The sequence below is a fragment of the Stegodyphus dumicola genome, chromosome X1 (genome assembly GCF_044657685.1).
Source record: "Stegodyphus dumicola isolate Sdum_Otavi_A_Nest chromosome X1, ASM4465768v1".
In the NCBI taxonomy this organism is placed as follows: domain Eukaryota; kingdom Metazoa; phylum Arthropoda; class Arachnida; order Araneae; family Eresidae; genus Stegodyphus; species Stegodyphus dumicola.
The window spans coordinates 171,134,141-171,159,177 of record NC_140780.1 but is presented as its reverse complement, the minus strand read 5'-3'; the positions used below and the strand labels follow the sequence as shown (position 1 = coordinate 171,159,177).

The 25,037-nt window shown below is 32.5% G+C and overlaps 2 long non-coding RNA genes across 10 annotated transcripts in view; one reads left to right on the top strand and one right to left on the bottom strand.

Moving 5' to 3' along the window:
• The window catches only part of LOC118193129 (uncharacterized), a 156,962-nt gene that overhangs the window by 83,627 nt on the left and 48,298 nt on the right, over positions 1-25,037 (top strand). For 5 of the 8 annotated variants that reach the window (XR_015038678.1, XR_015038679.1, XR_015038677.1 and 2 more), the window contains exon 2: positions 13,254-13,297. The exons of the other annotated variants lie outside the window; for them this stretch is intronic. This is a non-coding gene — a long non-coding RNA (uncharacterized LOC118193129). The remainder of the gene's footprint in view (positions 1-13,253; positions 13,298-25,037) is intronic. 8 annotated transcript variants of the gene reach the window in all.
• LOC118186765 (uncharacterized) overlaps positions 1-25,037 on the bottom strand; it is an 82,715-nt gene that overhangs the window by 56,437 nt on the left and 1,241 nt on the right. The window contains exon 1 of one of the 2 annotated variants that reach the window (XR_004757831.2): positions 9,308-9,452. The exons of the other annotated variant lie outside the window; for it this stretch is intronic. This is a non-coding gene — a long non-coding RNA (uncharacterized LOC118186765). Of the gene's footprint in view, positions 1-9,307; positions 9,453-25,037 lie in introns of those variants that run through there. 2 annotated transcript variants of the gene reach the window in all.

Below are 25,037 nucleotides of genomic sequence, written 5' to 3'. Positions count from 1 at the left end.
TGGGAGTGCATTCCCGGGGACATTTTTGGTCTGTTCGACTGCCCATCGGATGGTCCGGGAGCTGGGTCTGGGCGTCATGTGCGAGGCCCACGTATGGCCATACCATCTGGCCTGCTCTATATAATGGTGAACATGGTGCTGTACTGATTAACCGTTATGGTAAAGGGACAGTGCCCACGTCCAATGTCACTTGTCACTTGTATATCGTTGAAGGTCAGGAAAAGACGTGCAACATGTAGTCTTGCATTATCTTGTTGGAAGATGGCGTTTGGCAGGCCTCGAAGATGGGGAACAACCACTGGACTAAAGATGTCAGAAATGGACCAATTTGCGTTCAAACTACCGTCGATCGGAACTGGCGATGTGCTTGTTGTGTACCCAATAGCTGCTCAAACCATCACACAAGGTGCACGGCCCCTATGCCGATATCGAATGCAAGCAGGCGAAATGTGGTCTCTTGGAGCTTCCAGACAAGTATACGGCCATCAGAGTACTGCACGCAAAACCAGGACTAGTCTGAAAAGACGACATTATGCCATTCCTGAATCCAGCTTTGTCGGTCGGCGCACCAGACTAGCCTTCTCTCTTTATGCTACATTCCCAAGGGAAGCCGAAGTAATGGTCGCCGTGCTGATAGTTCACGCTGCTGCAAACTTCGACGAACCGTACGAACGGTTACTGGGCGTACTGCAGACATGCATATTTCCTGACTAATGGTCCGTGATGTGGTTGTATGGTTTTGCAGGTCTGACCTCACAATATACCTATCTTCTCGGGTGTTATTCATGGGAGGGCGTTGAGATCCTGAACTCTGTTCAGTATGAATGAACAGATTCCATATTCGCATGACATCCACTGATTCCATATTGGCATGACAGTGGTTGGATGTCGACTAGTGCGACGGGCGATATCACGGAACGATAATCCACACTCTCGATAGACAACGATCCGACATTTGCTGGCAAGCATTTCGTCTTTTCACTCGAGCTTTTTACACGATATTCAGATCAAACTCCGACCTTCAAAGCGCTTTAGCGCTTTCCGAATAAGAAATCTACTATACAACTTTTGTTTTATGCGGTGCTTCAGATGTCGTTTCTCTCTACTGCGTTGTTTAAATTCGCTGAAATACTAATCATTTGCATATAAGAACCTCTTCTTCCTTTCATCTGATTTTGACGTTACTCAGATCATTTCTTCCATGTGTTGCAATTTTAATGGCTAGCAGTGTATTTTGAAGGCACAGGTAGTGGAACTGTGCCGTGAGAGTACATCTAAAAGAAATATTTACTATTACTTCCTCTCCCACATCTATACGAATTTGCGATATTTTGGTCATAGAATTATACTCCGTGTTCTGAAGCTCCATGTTCTGAAACGTACCGTTTCACATAAGAACTATGTCTGGATTGACATTAAGATTCAGATAATGATTAATAATAATGGTGAGAAGGGTGATTTTTGGTGAGATTTCAGTTCTGTTCTTAACATCCTTCCGATAATTTGAGCTGAAGTCTAAGCTCTGGTTTTAAGATATATCCAGCTTAACTTCTTATCTGTGGTCAGTCTAATTGATTTGACATGTTCAGTTACTCTGATATTCTTATTTTCAACTGTAGAACTTGCCAATCTGTTGCTTTGGACAGTTTATAGACTATAATAACTCTTTACTTCTTGTCTAAAATTTGAAATTTCTACTTCTCTTCTTGCACAGTACACTAATCTTTTCTGTGTCTCATTAACATTTTTCTACATTATGTTCTTTTTTATGTACGCTGGCATCATTGTTTGCTGTTTATTATGCACTTAAAATGAAGATCCATAAATCCGCGTTTAACCAAGATCTCCGTCAAAATCGCTATCCTAATTTTCTCAGTAATCCTGTTGTTATGAATTACTTTACTTTTCCCCTCTCTGCTGAATCAGGCATAGTTTGGAATAAGTTTTCTGGATACAAACTGTCCAACAAAACGTACGCTCTGGACGAAATATCAGATTATATAGAAAATGATATCCACCCCAAGAAAAAATTCTTCACAGTTTGATATAGCATACTTTTCCCTGAAAACTGTGACAATAAAATGCTTTAAGTACCTGTCAAATTCGAAAAGACAACATTTAAAATAATTTTATTTTTAAAGCGTCTTACCTTTAATTTTTATTCCGAAGACCTAGAAAAGAATTTTGGTTTGCGTAAAATTGAAAATGAAGTGGTCTGAGCAGTGGCAAGGAGGTAATAGCTAAGAAGTATTAATAATCACTTTCGTTTTCTCACCCCCCCCCCAACTTGCAAAACTTCATTTGCTTCATCTATGAAAATATTCAGTGTATTTTAGCGATTTATGTATTTCACCAGACTGAATTTCTCTGAGGAAAGCAAACAATTAACAGTTCGCCTTCCTGGAGTCTTGATAACTTTCTCTGGAAATAGGTTTTTTTCACAAGTCATTTTCTAACTATATAATTTCTGGAAACTCTCATTAATGGCTCTCAGAAAAACGGGAGTTCTCTAAATTGTTAGATTACATAAATAATAGGAACTCCCATTAATAGTTATTTTCGGTTTTACACTAAAACATTAAATCAGCGGAAAACTTTCGATACAAGGAAAGATATTTCTTAGCCATTGGTTTAAAATGAGATATTGTTTTAATTATAAACAAGAAATACTTTTAATTAAACGCGTTTTATTTTTCTGTAAAACTCGCAATAACTTCGCTTTTTTAGCCTAACATATACAAAACAAAATTAAAGACGATTCTCGGAACTGTACGGAATGTAAGATTAATATGTGTATGTTTTAGAAAAGATCGATGAAAAGGATTTTCATGTTTATAAAAATCTCTTCTCATTTATTTACAACTAATATTTATTAAATCATACAGCTAAATGTATTTCGTTCTCTTATTAAAAATGCTAAATTTATTTCATTCTCTTATCTTCTCTCAAAGTAAACTATTTCTGGATAATAAGCACTCATAAATGAAATCAGTTGCTTATCAACTACAACAATTGACGCTATCTATTTTTCAAGATTTACTAAAATGAAATATACATTTATGATTTGATAACTATAGAAACACATACAAGTATTTCCCTGACAATCTAGATTGACATGAATACAATTACATTAAATTCAGAATTGAATTAATCATTAAGCAAAACAAGCAAGTGCTCAGAGACACAAGGAAACGAGGCGCCACAAATTTATGATGCAGACAAACCAAGACCGAGAAGAGGATAGAGAAAATACAACCGTTACATCGTAAATGCATGTAAGGTCAGCAAAGTCTTAGGGCCTCTAAAAATATTAAACCGGCCCAGTTTACATGTATAGGTAATTTAGTGGATTTTTTCTTTCACGGAATGTGTTTACATTATCAATGAAACTGCTTAAAAGACATATTTACGAAATTAAGTTATCAAAGAGGGGGCAAATGAAAAAGAGTCCAATTTGACGACTTTATCTGGTATCCATGCAAATTGAGTGGTAGAAATAACATTACAATGTTTACTCTAACCTTCGCTATTCGTATGCTATTCTCCTCGCACTTCATTAAGAGAAATATTTCAGATATGCTGCCATTTTGATTGATAACCCCTTTTTCTTATGCGTTAGCGTTTGTCGGCTTACTCTAACCGTGGTTTTAGTGACAATTCCGAGAAGGGAAGGAATAACAACATTGCAAAGCTATCGCTACATTTGATCTCTTATTTGGCCTTCGAACTATATCTTGACATGCTAATAAATACGTCAACGGGTTCTTCCTGTTACACAATTCAAATATTATAGAGTTTATAAGCTAAGTAAGGTCAAGTCAATCAAAGCGTACTCAACGAAGTGAGATAAAATTGATTAACTCATTAGAAAATCTGATTAATGGAAACTTTAATGATAAGAATTGTAGACCCAACAAGAAGTAGCTCAATTTCTTCTTTTCTAAAGCAGTTTTAAATAATGCCGTCATTTTGCTGCTCATTTTTATACTTTTAAATTTGCCCAGTTTCTTGACTTCAACTCAGTTTGCAAATTTCAGATTTTGTTAATATGTTTCGAATTGTATATTTTTTTTATTTACTTGCACGAAGTAAAGAAGCACCGTAATTTTCGAAAATTTTCGGGTATCATATTTCAACGGAAATATCAATTCTGACAATTCCCGAATCCATTTGGACGATTTTTGCGGGATTTCTGTACGTACGGGCATTCTAAAGGACACTTTTGTTTTCCAAAATCGACTGTAAAATGTATTCAAAAGAGTTTTTTTTTTTCTTGACTTCGGTACGTACGTTCGTATGTATGTATATATCTGGCATAACTCAAAAACAATTAGCCGTAGAAAGTTGATATTTTGTATATGGCACTGCTATAGCATCTAGTTGCGCACCTCCTTCTTTTATTGCATTTGGTAGAACCAGACATGTCTGTGTATATATATATATATAGCAACAACTACAAAAAGAAATATTAAAAAAAATTTTTTTTTAATATTTCGTTTTATACTAATTGCTTTTAATTCAATCCTTTGCAGCTTAAGAGCAGGAATTTTTCAATTACATGTTTCTTATTTTCTTTTCATACTATATTACGCACACACACACATACACACACACACACACACACACACACACACACATATATATATATATATATTATGTACATACTCACTCCCTTACTCGGCTTAAAAGTGATTACCCGGCCTTTATTTTCTCAATCATTCATTATAGATATTTACTTTCAATTACAAAAATGTTTTAAATGATGAAAATATTCATATTTTGGTAAAGTCAAATTTAAAAATAATTAATTTTCGACAAATAAATCTAACTACACGCATACTGACAGATTATATATGCAATTAGTCTAACAACAAATAATTTAACAATATTTAATATCAGCTTATTATTGTTGTAAATATCTAACAATATTTAATATCAGTTTATTATTGTTGTAAATATATAACAATATTTAATATCAGTTTATTATTGTTGTAAATATCTAGCAATATTTAATATCAGTTTATTATTGTTGTAAATATATAACAATATTTAATATCAGTTTATTGTTGCAACAAAAACTAAGTGTAATTTAGAAGGCCGGGCCAGGAAGTCGAATGGTGTCCACGTCAGATTTTTATTATTAACTATGGGAAAGCATACGAAGGTTTCTGTCTTGAGAGAAAGGTACCTAAGTGGAGGGCTTTCCACGGAGAACTGACTTGTACGTACGTTACGCATAAGGAACACGAGTCGCCCAGACGGTATAGTGATTAGATGAGCCTACTGCGATACCCAAGGACACGAGTTCGAATCCCGTGAAAGGCATGGATGTTTGCAAATGTATAGCGTTCGTGCGGCATCGGGGCACTCAAAATATGCGGCGAGTCGAAAGTGTTCTCAAGAGGTTTTGGTATTGAAAGAGGGGTAGGAGAACCTAGGGCCCGTCCCTCCCCTGGGGGCTCACCATTAAAATTGAAGTCGTACTGTCGCCTGCATAGTGCTCAGAGCTCTTGCCAACGACAAGTGTAATCTTGCACTTCTTGCCACGATTAATTTCGTGGACTTGTTCTGATGTTACAGTCAGACAAATGAGAGAAATCACAACAACACACAACATAAGGGCACGAAATTCTCATGCAGCCACCTACCGCGAAAACCGAATCTGGGAAAAAGTTTCCCCACCAATGATGATCCAGAGGTTTATGGAAAATTTTAACTGTCACTTACGAAGTATATTAAACATAACTATCTCTTCGAAATAAAATTGCAAGCTTAAATACGATATGTAATTACTTCCACATTCATGTGCAACTGACAAAGTTTGATAAGTGCGGTTCTAGAAGTTGATTTGCACAGCTTTAATCTTAGTACATATTTCATTTAATATAACTCGTTTTCGTGATTTCACTTTCGATGATTCTCAGTGCAAATTTCAAAGTTAATGGTTTCATTTCGTACAGCGGAAGTATTTCATTTCATATAATCAATATACTAGTTATTGCCTAATTCACGTATGTCATTTCGTATAATATTTTCTTTTTGTATCATCTCAGCTCAAACGCCAATGTAATAATTTCAAGATTGATGGTTACATACTTTTGTTCGTTTGCATTTTTCTCATAGTGCACAGTATTATGGTCAAATTTATAAATATTATTTTTGTTTATAAATTCATTTTCACTTATTTTACATTTTCTTTAAATCTCATCTGAAGTTCAGTTGAAGTGTGACTCTGATATATAAGACAATGTATAACAGAAACGAACAATAGCACAAGTTAATTTTTAATGTGTAAGTAAATAAAAAATATTTTTATTTATTTATATTTTAGTAAAATATTTAATTGAAATTTACTTTTACAAACTATCAAATTCTGGAAAGTATTCAATACCATTATTTTATGTCAAGATGACCTTTAAACTGGAAAACTTTTTTTTACATTATTTTGTATGAACAAAGATTTCCTTCATAAAGGAAACCCCTTTTTTAATTTATAAAAAATTCGTTCGGTGCCTAAACTTCTTATTAGTACTGATAAACAACAAAGGATTTTGTAAATGATAATTTCGTGTACACTTTAAGCACAACAAAAAAGAAAGTTAATCAAAGTACAATGTTCTAATTTAGATTACTTTAAATAGTATTTTTTCAGAAATTCTAACGGAAAACAACTTAAGAATTATATACATAATCCGATAAAAAATATGATGCTCCTGAAATCTTATAAAATCCTTTAAAATTTGTAGAAATTCATGCCATAACAAAGTTGGCATCCTATTTGCGGGCACAAGTAAGATATTTATTTATTTATTTAGGAAGCAGTCAGACAAGTAAGATGTGTCTTTAAACACGTTTAGTATTCCTTGCCTTTTAATAGGGTTTGACTTTCTTTGGGAGCATAAAGTACTCCTAACAGACGTTAAGAGAATTATCGCTGTGTCTAAAATTTCTACATGGACTTGAAAAAGTTTAAAACAACCTTTTTATTAAAACATAACTTGAATATAAAGACACTTCTTATGCTCACTTGTAGCGATGAAACTAAAGAAACAGTCAAATTTAAAATTTAAAATTTAACCTAGTAGTCAAAGAATACACAGCTTAATTTAAATCTAAGTTGGCTCAGAACTTTTCACCGTCGTAGCAATTTAAATGACGGCAGCTATAACGCAAAGCTAAATTAATTAGAATCTTATCAGAGCTGTCAAAACTAAGTAATGTGGCCTCGAGAGGCAGAAACGCGTCCTGTTTTACAATCTCAAAGCCTCAACTTAAATGCTCTCTAACTGATTTTAGGCTGAAATTATAAGTATCTCATTAATGCAAAATAATAGTAACTGTACAGCCTAATTCCTTATTTTTTCATATAATGGTGGAGAACAAAATGCATCTTGAACACGTTATAAATTAAATTCTTTGAAGCAAGCAGCTTGCATGTATTAGAAATCCCTTATGCAAAAAGTGCCTTAAAACTACAACAAAGCAACATAAATCAAGTAAATAAACAAATAAAAATAGAAAACATATTTTATTCAAAGGTTATTTGTAAGGCAACTGAGCACATAAATATAACACGATTGTAGTGTAAGCCTATGTAGCAAAGTTATTGATTTTTCTTTACAGGCTGCTCCCGGCACTATTTTCTTTTGCTTTTTTTTTTCGCGTAAGAAAGGTCTTAAACCAGCTGCGAATATTTCCTACAGATAGTATTATCCAAAGACTGATGTTTCTTTATTCCGGCCTTTCTCTATATGGATGGCTGTTATTAGCTATTAGAGTCTCAATATTGAGCTTGACCGTTTCTAGTGCAAATGAATTCTGCACTGCACCAGTGCTTAGTACTTGCTCTGTTTTCTTTTTAACATCAGAATGAAAATGTGTCTCAAACATTTAAGCCACTTCGTCATGTGGAAGATTCTGCAAACACCCAAAGAAAAGGAAATATTTCCAACATTTTTAATACAGTTTAAATTCAAAGTGGGGAGATATACGATTTTATGAAAGTCCCTTTGGTAAATATTTCAGTAGTAAGAAATCCTATGAAAAATGACTTGTGTGAGCTTTGCCAAAATAAAGAAATTTGATTGAATCCTCTTGTTTGTTAAAACATTATACAAGTACTATTGGCTGCTGGATGCTCAAGTAAGAAACTGAATTTTGCACTATCATGAGTAACACTGGTTGAAATTTTTCGAAGTACCATTAATGTAATGAGAAAGAAGAAATGAGAAGAATGTGTAGAGACATTAGGTATTTTTAGGCAGGAGAGCAGGACATTAGGCAAAAATGAGCAATGCCCTCGCCGGAACTCGAACCACGGACCTCTCGAATACGCACCGAGTGTGCTGACCATTACACCACGAAGGCATGCTAAGAATGGGGGAGAAATACATTATATATGTAATGGAATTGTAATGAGAAGGGAAGAAATCTCAGATAACTAACAGTTAATGATATACACATACAAATGAAGAGTGGCGCAATTTAACTAAAGGAAGTTGCACAGTAAACTGAAAACGAATCAAGTGAGGAAATGGAGCAATCGAGAGACAGGTAACAGACTGATAACAAATATTGTTGTAACTTTACCGCAACACGTATGAATCATTATTTTTTTGTTTGGACTGCCAATGCCGCTATCTAGGTGCACTTCATAGCACACAAAAAATTAAAAATTTATAATTAAAAAATTGGGACTAGTATAAATAAAAATCGGTTGCTTTTTTTAATTATCAATCAAATATATTATATGGAAAAAAGAGTCTGTAGAATTGTATTAAGTACAATAAATTGGTGTAAGAAATTGACAGTTCCTAAATTTTAGTATGCTTACGAGAATAATCAGTTAAGGTAGTTAAAGTTCTTAATTATAAAATCTAAATTCATAGGCAAAACTTAAAGACTTGTGGAGACAAAATTCTAATCAGTAAGAATCTATAGACACTCAAGACCAATCACTAAAGAAAAATTAAATAAACACAAACAGTAAGTAAAGTTAGTAAAAAGAAATATTTACAAAATCTCAAACATGACTTATATCAATAAAATTCACATATATACAAGAAAAATTAAATTAGTTGCTATCTTTAAAGAATCAAGGAAATGGCGTAGAGACAAAATTATAATCCGTAAGAATCCATATACAAGCAAGAAAAATCATTAAAAAAGAATTAAATAAACACAAAGTGAAGTTAGTAAAAAAAAGTATTAGCAAAATCTCATACACGACTTCTATCAATCAAAATCGCATATACACAACAAAAATTAAATTAGTTGTTTTAATTAAACAATCAAAAAAAATACGTACACGAAAATTAAAATGATTAAATTGAGATAATGCATGGAAAGCATAGACCCAAGCACGAAAAGTTGTTAAGAAAACTTAAACAGGTGCCTTAAGAACCTACATTTCAAAGTATATGCAAGAAACTGATATTAGAAGACTTTAAAGATCAAAATATGCGCGGAGAAAATCATAAGTTCTCAGTTTAAATCAATAATATTAAACTGCATGTTTCCGACTTTCTCTTGACGTCATAATGGGATAAACAAAACTTATCGTCGATGAGGTAACGATTTTCATCATTATCTCTTAGATAATGCGATAAAGCGATAATGTAATTTTTTATTCTTGCCGTGTAAATCTCCCGTGCTTCTCCCAAGATACATACATATTATATATATATATATATATATATATATATATATATATATATAATATGTATGTATCTGTACATATATATTTTCTCTGAGTAGGCTTCTTTCGAGATAGTAATCTCTAGTTTTCATATTTTAATAGTCTTTTTTTCCTCATAATATGCTTTTACCAAAAGACTCCCCTACCCCAGTCTTTCAAAATTAGGAAAGAGTACATTTTAGCTTTCAAGCCAATGAATTTAACTGAAGGCTAGTTATTGAAATCATTCTTGACGAAACACATATTTGTTTATTCACTTCACTGAACAATGGCTGATCCTTCAAATAACGCAAAATACTGTACATTCAGTGATGTTAATGTCTATCATTATAGACCTAGAAGTATTTGTGTGACGTGAAAGAAAATCTACTTCCGTAAGCAAAATTTTGCTGTAATTTCACATTATTTGCAATTACGATAATTCAAGATCCATCCCATTTTTACTCGTAAAAAGAAGGGATGTGTATTGTAACTGTATCTGAAGGCATGGATGTCTGTAAATGTATAGTATTGTGGAAGGTTTTAAAAATTCATCCAGCTAAAAGTCACCTTGAAAGTTTAGTAATAGCGAATAAGACATCCTCGAGTTCTGTCCTTTAAGTTGTTCGTCACCAAAATTATGATGAAGCTGAGCAAAAGTCATACTACCATACCACTAATAAGATCCTCAACATGTTGACCAAAGACAGGTATTCCCTTCCTCTTGGCCAGGGGAATTCGCGGTGTTGATCTACACTCTAATGTAGATCAAAAGGATAAGTAACATCAACAAACAACAACAGCCGCTCAACCAGTACAGTGGTTAGCGACGCTGACTGCCGTACCGAAGCGCCCGGATTCGAATCCCTGAAAAGCCATGCATGTTTGTAAATGTAGAGTCTACGCTGCATGAAGACACTCTAAACATGCGGTGAGTCGAAAGTCGTCTTGAGAGGAGAAGAGGGCTGGGAGACCCTCGGACTCGTTCCCTGGGGCGCTCTTCATCAAAATTAATGGCGGTATTGAGCAAAAGTCGTACTGTCACCTGTACGGGGCTCAAGGCTCTTGCTAACGACGGGCGCAATCTAGCACTCCTTGCCAGGATGAATTTCGTGGGCTGTGGGCTTGGGCTGATGCTACAGTCAGACAAGTGAGATAAGTCACTACAACTACAACAACATGGTGGCTTTTTTTCCGAGTTTTTAATTTTCCCCCGTCATAATAACCAAGGCGCTCTTCAGAAAAGAAAATCAGCTTAATGCGCTTGTCCGTCAGGAATTAACTGGTTCATTTTAACAGATGAACTCTATTGCAAAAAAGATAAATTATTCTCCAATTTTTCAACAAGCTGCGGTCTCAGATATCTGGAAAAACAACTATGTTTTGATTATTCTCTGCTTTGAGAAAATTCGTTAGAGAAATAGCATACCTCTGAGTTCGTTATTTTAAGAAACATGTGTCGTGTGGGCCCATGTTTCTGAGCTTATTGTGCTCGTAAGATTCCATGTTAGACATGAATGTGGTGCAGTGAAAGGTTCTTTTTTTCTAAAAAATATTTCTGAACCATCAGCTCAAGTTTCTGCGATGAGACGTTTTATTACACTTGAAGTTATCTGCTTGATTAAACTCCTTTTACTCATATTAAATTTAAAAGCAAGCACTTTTATGAGTTCTTATGTCTACTTAAATTACTTTATCTTGGAAAAGTGAACATTCAGCATACGTTCTGAGATGAAACGCTTCATGGCATTTCAAATTATCAAACAGCGAATCTTCTCGAGCGTGCGGTGTATTTAAAAATACTTTATTTAGTTTTTATATACCTATTCTTAACTTGTTATGAGAAAAATTATGTAAACATTCAACCCAAGTAAAAAAATCTTTGTATGAAGTCACAGATTATCAACTCATTGAAGAATGTCCTGTATTTGAAAAAAATATACTTTAGTAACTTCTTCCGTACCTGTCAATTCGTCGAACACATGACATTTTGCACTTTTCATAGTGAGAAAATTTGATTTGGTTTATTTGATTATGGTAAAGAATGTGAGGGCTATATGCTAACAGGAGGGATGCCTTAGTGGAGGACTTTCTGATGGAAACTGGTTTGTATCCACATAACATATGGGAGAACAACAAAAATGCCCTGTAACCAACCCGTTCGCCCGGAATCGAATCCAAGTCCAACTACCAGTGTTTAGCGAATTTACGACTCGGCCTCTGAAGGGCTCATAGGGAGAAAGATACTTTCTCTTGTGAATTTTTAAAGCACAGATAGCACTGACTTACTTTTGAGGTGAAATTTTTAATACAGGGGGAGCACCTCTTGAAAAAATTAAAAGGACATCTTATTAGAGGAACTTAAATGGTGTGTATCGGATCTAACTTATAAACTAATGTTTAATAATTCAATAAATAGCCAAAAAAAATCAGAATTAAACCTAAAAAATATATGTAGTAAAGGAATAGGGAATAAACTATTCCGATTTTTTAAATCTCTCTTCAATACATTTCAAAAACATTTTTCGATAGTAATCCTAAACATTTACCATTCTGACAAAATATATAAAATCTGTTCAGCATTTCGTAAAATTGATTTAGGAATAAAAGCAGGTTCTGACAAAGACTATTACGCTAACTTTTAAAGCAAGAATATCATAATATTATCGTAAGCTTTAAGAGTTGTCCCTTAAAAATCTAAATAAAAATTAACTAGTATTTTAACAAAATGAGACCTATTTCTTTGTGTGCAGAAGCAATAATACAATCAATCATAATACCTTGGATAAATGAGGATTTCGAAGTGATTTTTTTAATAGAACAAAAGCAGCAGAAAAAGAATGTACGTTAAAAAGAGTATAATGTGACACAATGTGCACAAATCACTATTAAAAGGCTTTCAAGTAACTCACTCTACACTAAAAGGGTCACTATTAAAAAGGTTATAAGTAACAGTACATCTACACTCTTAAACTACTCAGCATACCCTTTTGGCTAATCAGAAAGCTTGGCTAATCAAAAATCAGAAAGCAAAATCAGAAATTTAGGATAACTAATGCTGTTATCCAAAATTTGATGGGAGCAAATTTTTTATTCTGATGATTACCTAACTGATTTATGCCAGTTATAAACAAACGGATTCAAAATCAATTGCAATATTATCGGCAATATCATAACGTGGTAAACTGTTTCAATTTTAAATTAATAAACTATACGTTTTTGCATGATATATTATTTTATACAAAATTCACTTGTTAACCTCTTCTTCCTCTTACATTTTTACTGAATTTCAATTTTTATTATACAGACCAATAAGAAATAATTTAGAAATTTTGATTTCATACAAATTTTATTGACTTTAAAATATTTGAAGGACATTTTTGGAATTCAACTTTAATACTTCAAACTTGCATCTATTTTAAGAACGTATTTTCAAATGAAGTTTTTTTTAACTGAATTTCATGAATGATTTGAAAAATAAATTTCTCAGTCTAGGTACTTTGAGCATCGTCCTGGTAATCAGAATTTAGTAGTTTTCACTGACATATGATAACCTGTTTTTTTTTTTTTTTTTCAGCATTACATGTATTCCGCTGAGAACAAGCTGTTCGAAATTTTGAGGTATAGTTAAGAGTTTGTATGCATCTTTAAAAATATTTTCAAACTATTTGGTAATGAACCAAGTACTTACAAAAATTTGATTCCATCTAAGGTGTTAAAATATGTGGCAAAAACTTCTAGTGCCACATTTACTACAAAATATTTCAGTTATTTTAAAATATTCTGACCAAGGTAGAGAATATCTGAATATTTCGTAAAATCTTACATCTTAATGGGTTAGATTAGATTGATTATATAAAAGCAAACGAAGGCTATCTGTCTAAAAGAAGGGATGCGTTTGTGAAGATTTTCTGGGGTTATTTGAATATGAAAAAGCACACGAGGGTTAGCTGCTTATGGTGAAGGACAACTTGGAATATTCTAGAGTAAGCTGTCTCGTATTCGTGTGAAACACTTGGAGCAAAGCCACGAAAATCAACCAACCAGCTACTTCTCCTGCGTTCGAATCGGGCCTTACTAGAAATATTCAGCGGTCTTAAGCACATGGTCATTACCAGAGCTGAGATTTTCCACGAGAAGCCGTTCTATATTCTCGTTAACTATAAGAAAAACGACAAAATATCCCATACAGACCGTTAGTTCGGATTTGAAAGCTGGTCAAACTGCTTTCAGTGTACCGTAATTTTACCCCTCGGCTATCAATGGCTACTAACTCTTGCCCTTCATCTTTTCTCTTACCGCAGCTTATAAAAGGAGATTAAACCAAGGTCGAACTTCCAGCGGTCAATGATTTTTTATCCATCTGACCGCTGGTGGGGGTTGCCTAATTATTTGACTATGCATATATATATATATATATATATATAAGTTTTTTTGTTAATATTCAAAAAGTTTCGTGTACAGTTTCAATTGTCTGTTTTGACGAAACGCGATATGAAATTATCTGGATTTGAAAATCATTATAAATTTCCCCTGAAGAGTCAGTAATGAGATTCGAATTGGGCTAATTTACCATTTGCCCCTTTTTTATTTTTTTTATTTTTGCTTATGTCTTATGTCACACTTTTATTCTATTTTTTAAAGCTTGCCTTACACTGATCAACATGTAACTTCCAATTAGATTTGAGTTTTTAATACGCTTTTTGTTTGTAAATATTCTAGTGATAATATTGTACATTCAGTATTTACACTTTTCATTGCACTTTATTTTACTTATATTGAAAAATTTTTTCACTGGAACCACTGAAAAATTTTTTCACTGGAACCACAGTATCAAAGCAATTTTTTAGCGGAAGCATTATGAATATTCTTTTTACCTTGTATATATATAGATTTAATGAAATTGTGCATCTTCTATTCTCTGATTTATGATTTTGTGTGACTAGTAGTTAACATTTAGCCTCTAAAATCCTCAGTTTATTAGTTGCAATTTTGAGATTGTAAAAACTTACTGATCTAACATATTTAACATATTTACTTGGTTTAGCGGTAAAAATATTAGGTTCTTCGAACAATCGAATATTTAAGAAAACTTAGAAAACACAGCAAGATCTTTTATACTTCTGTAACCACTGCAGGCACACGTAAAGTAGCTTACAGGGAATCGAAACTTTAAAAAGGTTAAAATATTTTGCGTGATGAAAAATGAAAAAATGAAAACTCGAAAGCATGTCATGACTGTTTAATTACTAGCTATAGGAGGCTCGCACGAGCCCCTTTTTCTTTTGGTATTGTCTACTTGTTCGTTGGTATGAGCCTTCGGCACCTGAAAGGTGACAGTACGCCTTTGTCAAGTCCGTCCTGATTTTTGAGAGAAAATCTGTCGGTGGACGAATCCAAGGGTCCCCTACCGCCAAATTACTCTACAGGACTTTTGGCTTGCCATGTATTTTAAGTACCTCCCTGCTGCAAAGAAACTAAAATCATCCAGGCATTCTCCGAGATTTGAATACGGTCTCAACGATACGGCAGCCAACACCACTAACCACTACCGATCAAGGCGTCCTGGAAGTATTTTGTAGAAATGGAAGGTAGGACACATCAAATTTCATACGTGGCTTAAACTGCTTTCCTCACACTATTGGGGTATTACTAAGAAACTGGGATATATTCTGTACTTTTACAAAAAACAAAAAAAAAAAAGCACTTATTAGATTTCTGAACATATGAGATGCTTAAATCTTTATGGATTCCCTGAAAACAAAAATTTCTTCAAGAAAAAATCTGGTAATTTTTCAGGTTTCATGGGTTGCAGAAAATACCAGCTTTTAGTGATATTAGATCTTGAAAGGAGTGTGTAAAAGCTATCATTGTCAAATCTACCATGTTAGACTCTTCTATACTAATTGCTCTCTAAAAGGCGTAATATACTACGCATTATGTATATTTTTACAGTAGTACTTTGCCCTGATTCCTGCTGTGAATAACCTTAATCATTCGCGTACTTTCGTATAGTTCTTGTTGGATTAGAATATGCATATGCTTCACATAAAATCAGATTGAGAATTTACGTTTTAATCTGCAGCCAGAGCAAACGTTTTCATTTTTTCCAGCCTGCTGTAAGCTTATCATTTAATATATAATAACAATACTTCTTGTCTTTTTTTCACTTTATGTAATTTCTTATTCGTTCATAAGCACGAAATTCTGAAAATTGCCTGCTTATCAGAACTTCAAATGTCATCTTCTCTGCAAAGAAAAATATTCAGAACTGACAAGAAAATACAACATTATTACTGAAGAGTTAACAATATGTTTTCCTCATAAGTTCTGTCTCACTGGCAGTAAAAGTGGTCTGCGGCATTCCAACAAAGACGCTTAAGTTCATTCCGAATTCTGCACTGAAACTTAAGTGCTATAATTGTTCGTCGAATGCGTCATAGGATAACTTTAAATTCTATAAATGTCGCGACAGATAAAAATTGTATAGCTTGTTTTTATTCGCAGAAGCGTAATAATAAAATCTAGAGGGGGGGGGAATTAGATTTATTTCCTTGTCCGCCGTAATAATCCTTACGTTCTTTTTAAAACTACGTTTGAATACTAAAAGTAATTTGAATTTAGTAAATTGCGACCTCTTTAAGCACTTTTTATTGAACAAGATGTAAATGCATCATATTAAGTCTTTCTTGCTTTATGTTATGAATACCCAACGATTTCTGCTAAGATACAAGAAATATGTGAAAATACTATGACGTAGTTAAAACAGAAGCATTTCCTTATAGAACAAAATTTAAAACAATTTTATTTTTTGATCAGAGTTATTTAGTATTTTCTATTAAATTTCAAATTCAATGAAATTGTGCATCTTCTATTCGCTGATTTATGATTTTGTGTGACTAGTAGTTAACATTTAGCCTCTAAAATCCTCAGTTTATTAGTTGCAATTTTGAGATTGTAAAAACTTACCGATCTAACATGCTTAACATATTTACTTGGTTTAGCGGTAAAAATATTAGGTTCTTCGAACAATCGAATATTTAAGAAAACTTAGAAAACACAGCAAGATCTTTTATGCTTCTGTAACCACTGCAGGCACACATGAAGTAGTTTACAGGAAATCGAAACTTTAAAAAGCTTAAAATATTTTGCGTGATCAGCCAGCCTTTAAAAATGAAAAATCGAAAGTATGTCATGACTGTTTAATTACTAGTGAGCTATAGGAGGCTCGCACGAGCCCCTTGTTCTTTTCATTTGGAACTAGAAAACGCTAGTGGTGTCTATACATTCCTGTATTATAAATGGCTCTAATTCATATCTGTTTCCTGAAAATCTGTTTGAAAAACCCTTTTAATTGCGTTCTGTTCGGTTGGAGCTAGTGTAAATTCAAATCCAGTCTCAAAACACATTTAGCTTTTTCTTTCATCGACACGTTTTCGTTACTAACTAATCTTTGACGTTTTCTACAACATGGTGCTAGAAACTATAACAAGAAAACTATTTAATGATACAGATTTCACATTTTTATCATCTGCGATTATTGTGTAAAATTTTTGTAACCAAGTAATTTATACACAACCGGTCAGTAATTTATTCAGAAGTTATATATGACAATATATCCGACGAAATCATTCACTAGATACTTGCTCATTCCTGTCCGTTTCAGCAAACAATTTTTGTTTTCAAATGCATTTATTTCCTCAATTTATAACCTAACATTTCTCAGCTTTATGAATGCAAAACTGTCCCTCATTACTGATTAAACTGTCTCAGCATAAACACGTTTTTGTGATTTCCCCCATCTTATTATGTGGCAACAAAACGAAATCGTTTTATAGATTGTAGACCTTTTAGCCATTCGTTGAAAGGACTGCATCAATGCGATATCTTGCATTTTCCTATAGTTTTCATATGTTTATTGTTTACTTCAAACATGAAAATTCTAAATCCCTGAATACTGTTACGTAACAGTATTCAGGGATTAAAACTGTTAGTTCACGGAGTAAAACAATAAAATACAAAGTACTGTTAGTAAGGATTTTACTAGCAGTATGTTTAACTTATTTAGAACTGTCATGATTTATAGGGTCAAAGTAATATATAATTTATTATTTTTTCATGAAAATGTCTTCCTGTGTCATTTAGAAACATTTCAGTAACGAAGGAGATATTTGTATACTTACACACCGCACATCTTTAATTACTAAATATGTAAAGGTTTCAAGATTTTCAAAGCAGGAAACCTGCAAATTGAACTTTGTCCCCATCATGGTTGGAATTATGCCTCTTTTAGTTTCTATTTTGACGTGATAGCAAATTACACCACGAGAGCAAACAAGAGACGAAGCGATGAATCGTAATATTTTCCACCATTTAAAGAGCAACTGGGGTAAGGGACCAGACCCTGTCGACCATATGTAGGTAGCTGATGACTTAATTTTTAGTTCGGGCGCCACTATACAGACATTTTGTTTAGACTTCGTGCAGCCAGAAAGTGTGAAAAATCAACTGTGCTCTCGCCAGGACTCGAATCACAGATTTTTCAACTGCTAGATGGGTTCAGTAATTATCTGTATTGTGACACCATGCGTGTAAAAAATGCAATGAGGTTTTACAAATACAGAATGCTCTGGAACTTTCTGAGTTAAAATTTTCTGATCAAATTTTGGAGCTTTGTTTCAAAGATAAGAATTATAATTTTTTATAATAATTTTTTATAACACCCTATAGAAGAGCTGCAGATTTTCTAAATGGATAGAGCATGATTGCTTTCTTATTATCTTTTTACTTTTTTAATCAATTTATGTTAAATATTCATTAATAATTGATTTATTTGTTTACAATGTGCTAGTTTTAAATTAATTTCTTACGCTTTTAGATAATCTGGTGCCTACTCGAGACATATGTCACTCTTTTCACCTTTGTCTATGCCTTTTACGTAATAAATAATAACACATTATTTATTTATTTTGGTGATTACTATAAAGTGAAAACTATAAATTTCTCGTATTCAGATTGTTTCATTTAGGTTACCAAACTTAGATTAAAAATGAGAAATCTCATTTTTAATTTTTGTACAGAGCTTGGCTGTCTGGAGGAAGAAATTCCGAAGACAAAATAATTCAGTACTTTGCAATTATAAATTTTAGCTGACATATGAATGAAAAAGTGCAAACATAGAGCTATGTTACACTCTGCATATTTTCATATAAAAATATCACGAAGAAACTTTTATTTAATGCATTTGTAAATATTTACTGTAACATTGTAGCAGAGTATAAAATGGCCGTGAAGTATATTGCTACCGGTCATTTTGAACCCAGTTCTAATAATAAACTAAACTGATAATTTGCTTAGGTTCTTAGACTATTTCGCATTTTCGTAATAGAGATGCAGCGTCTAGGAAAGAAATGTTAATAAGCAGAATAAACACTTTTGACAGTTAGACACTCTAGAAGAATTCGCATATAATTTATTAACTCTTGATAAGACATGAGATAATAAAGGCCACTCCTTTGAAGCGGGTTGATCGTTACATCCTTAACATTAAAAGGGGAGGGGTGAACATATTCTCGATAGCCTCTTAGTAACACTCGCCGAGGTACGATCAAGCGGAATCAAATTTGCAGCACTTTGTAGCTCTTCAAATACAACTTCCTTATACATCTTATACATCTTAATTAAATACTCTGTGTAATATTTCAAATTAGAAAGATAAGAAGAAATTAAGATTTCATACTTTCAAAAATAATTTTCGTAGCAATTAGTTGTATTTTATTTTATTTTATCTTATTTTTTATTTTTTTATTTTATTTTTATTTATTTATTTGTTTATTTATTTTTTGAGCCGTCAATGTTTTTTTTCCCAAGCAGGAGGGTTAAAAGCCAGTTTGATGAAGAATGAATAAAATTTTGGAAAGTAAAGCTAATATCTCCGTGCTCCGCTAGTTAGAAAACTTTTTTTTAATCTATCAGAGACCATTTTTAAGGAAGAGAAAATTCGCTAGTGTAACATAAGTTAATTTATGTCGTATTTGACATTTGTAATTTAAATCTTTCCTATACAGAGTTTTCAGGTTCTTAGTTCAGCCTTTTGATGGATTTAATACCTTACCTAATACTGCCATCTTTACTTCCTAGATGGACAGTCTGACAGTTAATATATTCGATTAACCTGCAATCACGTTGGTGTCTTAGCTCAAATCTCTAGTAATCTCCGATGGATTAATTGCTCTTCAAGACGATTATATATTTTTACATTTTGTAAATTTTTTTCAATCCAGTTCATACCAAAAGGATTCCTTGAAGTACTGGACTGATCTGAATTGTCTCGATTATGGCAAAGCGCGTAGCTCTTCAAACTATACCGACTCGTATTCACATTACTATTGGTAGGTAAGAATTTGAGATGCCCATTTGACATAGCTAGATTCTCTATCCATGCATTCTACACTCTTCGATTCACATTTTCTTTTTGCTGTTCATGCTCTAAGTGAGTATTTAAGAAAATCTAACAGTAATGCATGCGCACCCACACACCCAGTACATAGTCCGTTTCTGTTGTACTTATTTTATCATGCATTTATAGTCTATTCATTGTACGCACCATATTTCTAAATGTATTTTTTCCACGTTTAGATTCGTGACATATTTCGTGGAGGGATTATAATCAAGATTGTTTTCTTTTCATCTAAAATACTACATTAGATGTATTAAGTAAGCCATCTAAATGGAGGAATAAAGAAACTGACCAAGGAGGACGAAAGAATATATTATGGTTCCTTGGTTAACTTCAGTCTATTAGCTTTTATATATTTTAGTTAATAAACCTTTTAAAGATGGAGTTCAAAGATTCCCTCAGGTACCCAGAGGTAGCAACACTATGACTTAAATTGCAGTAGATAAGTCCTTAAAGAATTAATGAATAGATCATAAAGATGTGAAAACTAATTTCACTACAGAAAATGAGAAACTTTAAAAGAATGGAATTTTTAATTCCTTGGATGGTTCTGATTCAGTTAATCTGATAACAGGCTGGAAAAGACGAGGTTTATGAATCCGCTAAGTAGAACAGTACTAGTGATTATATATAGCTCAAGAAAATTAGGAATGCTAATATTTTGATTTATTATAGCAGAAATCAGAATTAATTATTCCAGTTTTCAGTGTTTCCTGTTCGATTATTTCAGTATAAATTCTTATTCAATTTTGGTTTTTTTTAGGGTATTTATACCTAGAATAAATGAAACACTTACATGCTAAAAAATCATGACGCCTTCTTTTGATTAAGATGTCCTTTAAAAATAAGCACTACTATCACAAAAAAAAATCTAAAAATTTTTGGAAGTTCTGCTTAAAAAATAAAAGGCATATTTTTAGCACCTTGAATTTAAACTGGTAATAAACTGTGTCAAAAGTGCGAAAAATAAGCGAAGAGAAATGGTATACTTATGTGTAAAGAATATTATGTAGTTTTGATAAATTTTCAGTTGCATATTACTATCTAGAAGTACAGAGTAGCAGCAGCGATGCAATAGAGATGACCTATAAATTCAGGGTAAATTAAAAATTGTGTAATGTTAGAAATACTTGATACAAAAATTCCATATTCATTTTGTGATTTATAGATCTGCGAGAAAAATTCAGTAACGGGACTCGTATTACTGTTTCCTGAATGAAAATACATAAAAATGTGTGCAAAAATTCTTAAGGGAACATATCTTACTTGCAAACAGTGTATTTGCTTGCTATTGTTAGCATCATATTCAATGACATTAACAAATTCGAATATAGAATGTATGTATTAAAATTTCATAGCAATATTTATTGATTCTAAATGCACAACTACTCTGAAATCATATCATTGGCCCGTTAGGTGCCTCTTCGGGATCCTGAATTTTTAGAATTAATTTTGACATTTTTGGGAATAAGGAATGCAGTTAAAAACCTGAAGGCGTTAAGCCTAATAATACTACTACATATTAAATGCTATATTAGCTATTGAAAGTAAGCGTGCTTTGTGTGTTAAAGTCAGTCACTTCTATATTAAATGAATTAAAGAAATTTAAAATGAATAAATATTTAAAATATAGTTTAACGAATTGAAAAATTAAAAACATAATTAATTGTAATTAATTAATTTTCAGAAGTTTAGATAGTATTTTTAAAACTTACTTCTTGGTTCCAGGGCTGTTCTTGAGGCAGTTTGGTGAAAATGCATGAAAAACCACTTTTAGGTCGATTTTATTAAACTGCTTTGGATTAATCTGAATTCAGTAGCACCTTTCACAATTCTCAAAGCAGCATTTATTGAAAAATTTCATGTATTGTCTTATATTTATTTATTTGGTAAAACGCTGCCAAACTGTTCAACTTAAAATCATGACAAAAACTGAAAACTGAGTAAATTTTAAAACTGAAAACTGAGTGAATAAGTGACATATTTTATTGTAGTTAAAAATATGAGTTTATTATTAATCAGTATTTAACAACTCTACAAATGATACGAACATTGAATGAGATAAGATACTTTCGGTAGATCAATGACTTGAGGATTCATCTACTAGTAGGTTGAATAGAATCGAGTTAGATTCTTCTTTCGGCAGGAACATTTTACTATTCCTGTAAGCATATTAATCAGCAATTTTAATAAATACTCTGAAAACTAGCGAATTTTAATATTGAAACCAACATAATTTTTTATTTCAGTTTCTTATATTTTGAATGACAACTTTTTCAAATATTTTTCGTCCTTTGGACCACGTTAATTGAATGCAGAGGTGATTGCTTCCTTTAATATAACTCTTATTTCGTCACGGCTCCTATACTTGCGACTATGCATTTGAAACTTCAGACAAACCCGGAGGAAACATTCGCATGCTGACAAATATGGAGAACATGTCGGCCATGGGACGTCTTCTCATATAGAAAGCATGTCATCGGAAAACATATGCTGAAGAACGGTCATAGATTCTTTGGTAATGTATGGAATTGCTTCCTCTTGTTGGAAACATAGTCTCTCAAGATCTGCAGTATTAGGAAACTTTACAACTGAATTTGAGTGATAACTAGGGAATAAAACCTCCAAGCACTGGTAGTTCTACCCAGGTTCAAGCCCCAACTCACGAGCTGGCTACAAAGATGTTTTCATGGTTTTTTTATTTGCGTAATGTGAATACTATCAATTTCCCATAGAAAATCCTTCAAGAAGATATCCATCTTTTATGCAGATAGCCCTAATATGCATTGTCATAATCAAATAATCCATTTGAACTGAATCCACTCCCTGATTTAGTTCAAGAGATTTGAATCAGAATACTAATTTGACAAAATCAATATATAAAGTTAAAAAATGTATTAAGTTTTAAAATTTTAGAATAATTTAAGTAATTAAAGATACCAAGCTTTTGCAGTTTTGTTTCACTCTGTTTTATTAACAGCTAAAAATATTTTTAAAAAAGACGTCTTTTGTTGTCTTTATTCCTGTATTAAATAGCTTACTTTCTCAAGTTCATTTTATACGTATGTTAAAGCTACTTACATTCTTTGAAAAAAATCATATGCACTCTGAAATTCTTCAAAAAGTTAAGCCCAATTGAGCTGCGATCTTTTTTAAGTAACTAATATTTAAGGTGAGCTCAAAATCTTTTATTTCATTACATCTTACTCTAAATCACAGCTCGCTTAGAATGCATTTTTCCTTGATAACGAAGAAATGGCTGTAGTTGCTTTTATTAAAAAAAGAAAAAAAAAATCCTTATATGAAATATATATATATATATTCTTTCCTTTAACTTGCTTTCAACTGAGCTTTGTCTAAAATAGTATTATTTTTATACTTCATTCATTATTTTTGCTATACTTCACATCTGTTTCGTTAGTTTAGAATTAAACAGATGATCACGCTTTGAAATGCCAGAATTCCATATTGGCGTAAACAAGAATTTATGTCAAAATTGAATGAGAAAAATCTTCATCTAACATATATACAAATTCGTTAAATTATTTCTAAGGTAAAAATCGTTTTTAACTGTTTAAGAATACAACATATGAAAATTCATGATTTTCAACTACACTTCTAGCACTCTAATAGACCCAAAAACAGCAGAAATCTGGCAACATATAGATCAACACCTTATCTATCAACCATTCAGCACATTCAAATCGCAAAATGATATATTTAGATATAAACAGTAATAAAAACGTTTAGAGTCATTAGGTGTTTTTGAAGCTGGAGATATGAAAAATGAGCAATGCCTTGGCCGAGACTCGAACCTGGACGCCGAGTGTGCTACCGGTTACACTACGATGGCATGCTGGAAGGAGGGAGAAAATACCTTATAAACTGAATAGCTATCTAAAACAGACAAATCGACAACCTTGTATTCGGCGTTGTCAATTTGTCTGTTTTATTTTCCACGTCGGCTTGTTGCTCTTACGTCTTGAATAGCTATCTATTTAAAATTGTTAAAAACTGTCCCTTAGAACAACTCATTTTTATTAATACAGTAGCGGCATAATTTTAACACAGTAATATGATCTGAGAAATTACATAAGAGATGTTGCTACATGAAACTTATCAGATAAACAATAAAAGTGTTGATATTGTGCATCTGATTCGCTTGTGTTATGTGTATGCAGTTGTGTGAGTACCATGATAAGAAATGAATGAATGAAAACTCATAGGTAGAGTTTGCAAAATGTGGGATCCAAAGTTCATAATCTCGTGTTCTTTTTATCTTCTTTGCTTTTTATTGGAGTTAAAATGATCTCTTGACTTATAAACTGGTTGATCCTGGAGATATTGAGGAAAAATGTTTACTAATTTTTTGCTTTTCTTGAGTAAACAGAGGCTACATGTTTCATTAAATTACCCTTAACAAGCATATAATTTAATTAAATCCATGAGAAAGAGTGCTTCTCAAAATCCCAACATCTCATCTTTCTTTTCAAATTCTTCAGATAACTATAATTAAATAATATACTTTTTGGGAACTTAATATTGAAGAAATAAAAGTTAATAAATACATCGCCTTATCACGTGATGCTTTGTCTTTTTTATTAATGTTGTGTAAAAATGCATAACAAAATACATGACACCTATGATGTGACTTAAAACGGACATCAACATAGTTTCTTCTTGTTTTAAAAATAAAAGGAATGTAAGAGAAGATTAAAAACAAAAACTGACATTTAATGATGCTGAATTGCTTTACTCATATTACTATGAAAAATCATACAAGATCGATTACAAATGTGAGCATCTGCAAATAAAAAAAAATTCACTAGAATCACAGCTTTCAAACTTCAGTGGATAAAAGAACTTTCAAGGTAGTTATACTCAATTCTGCTTGGAAGACTT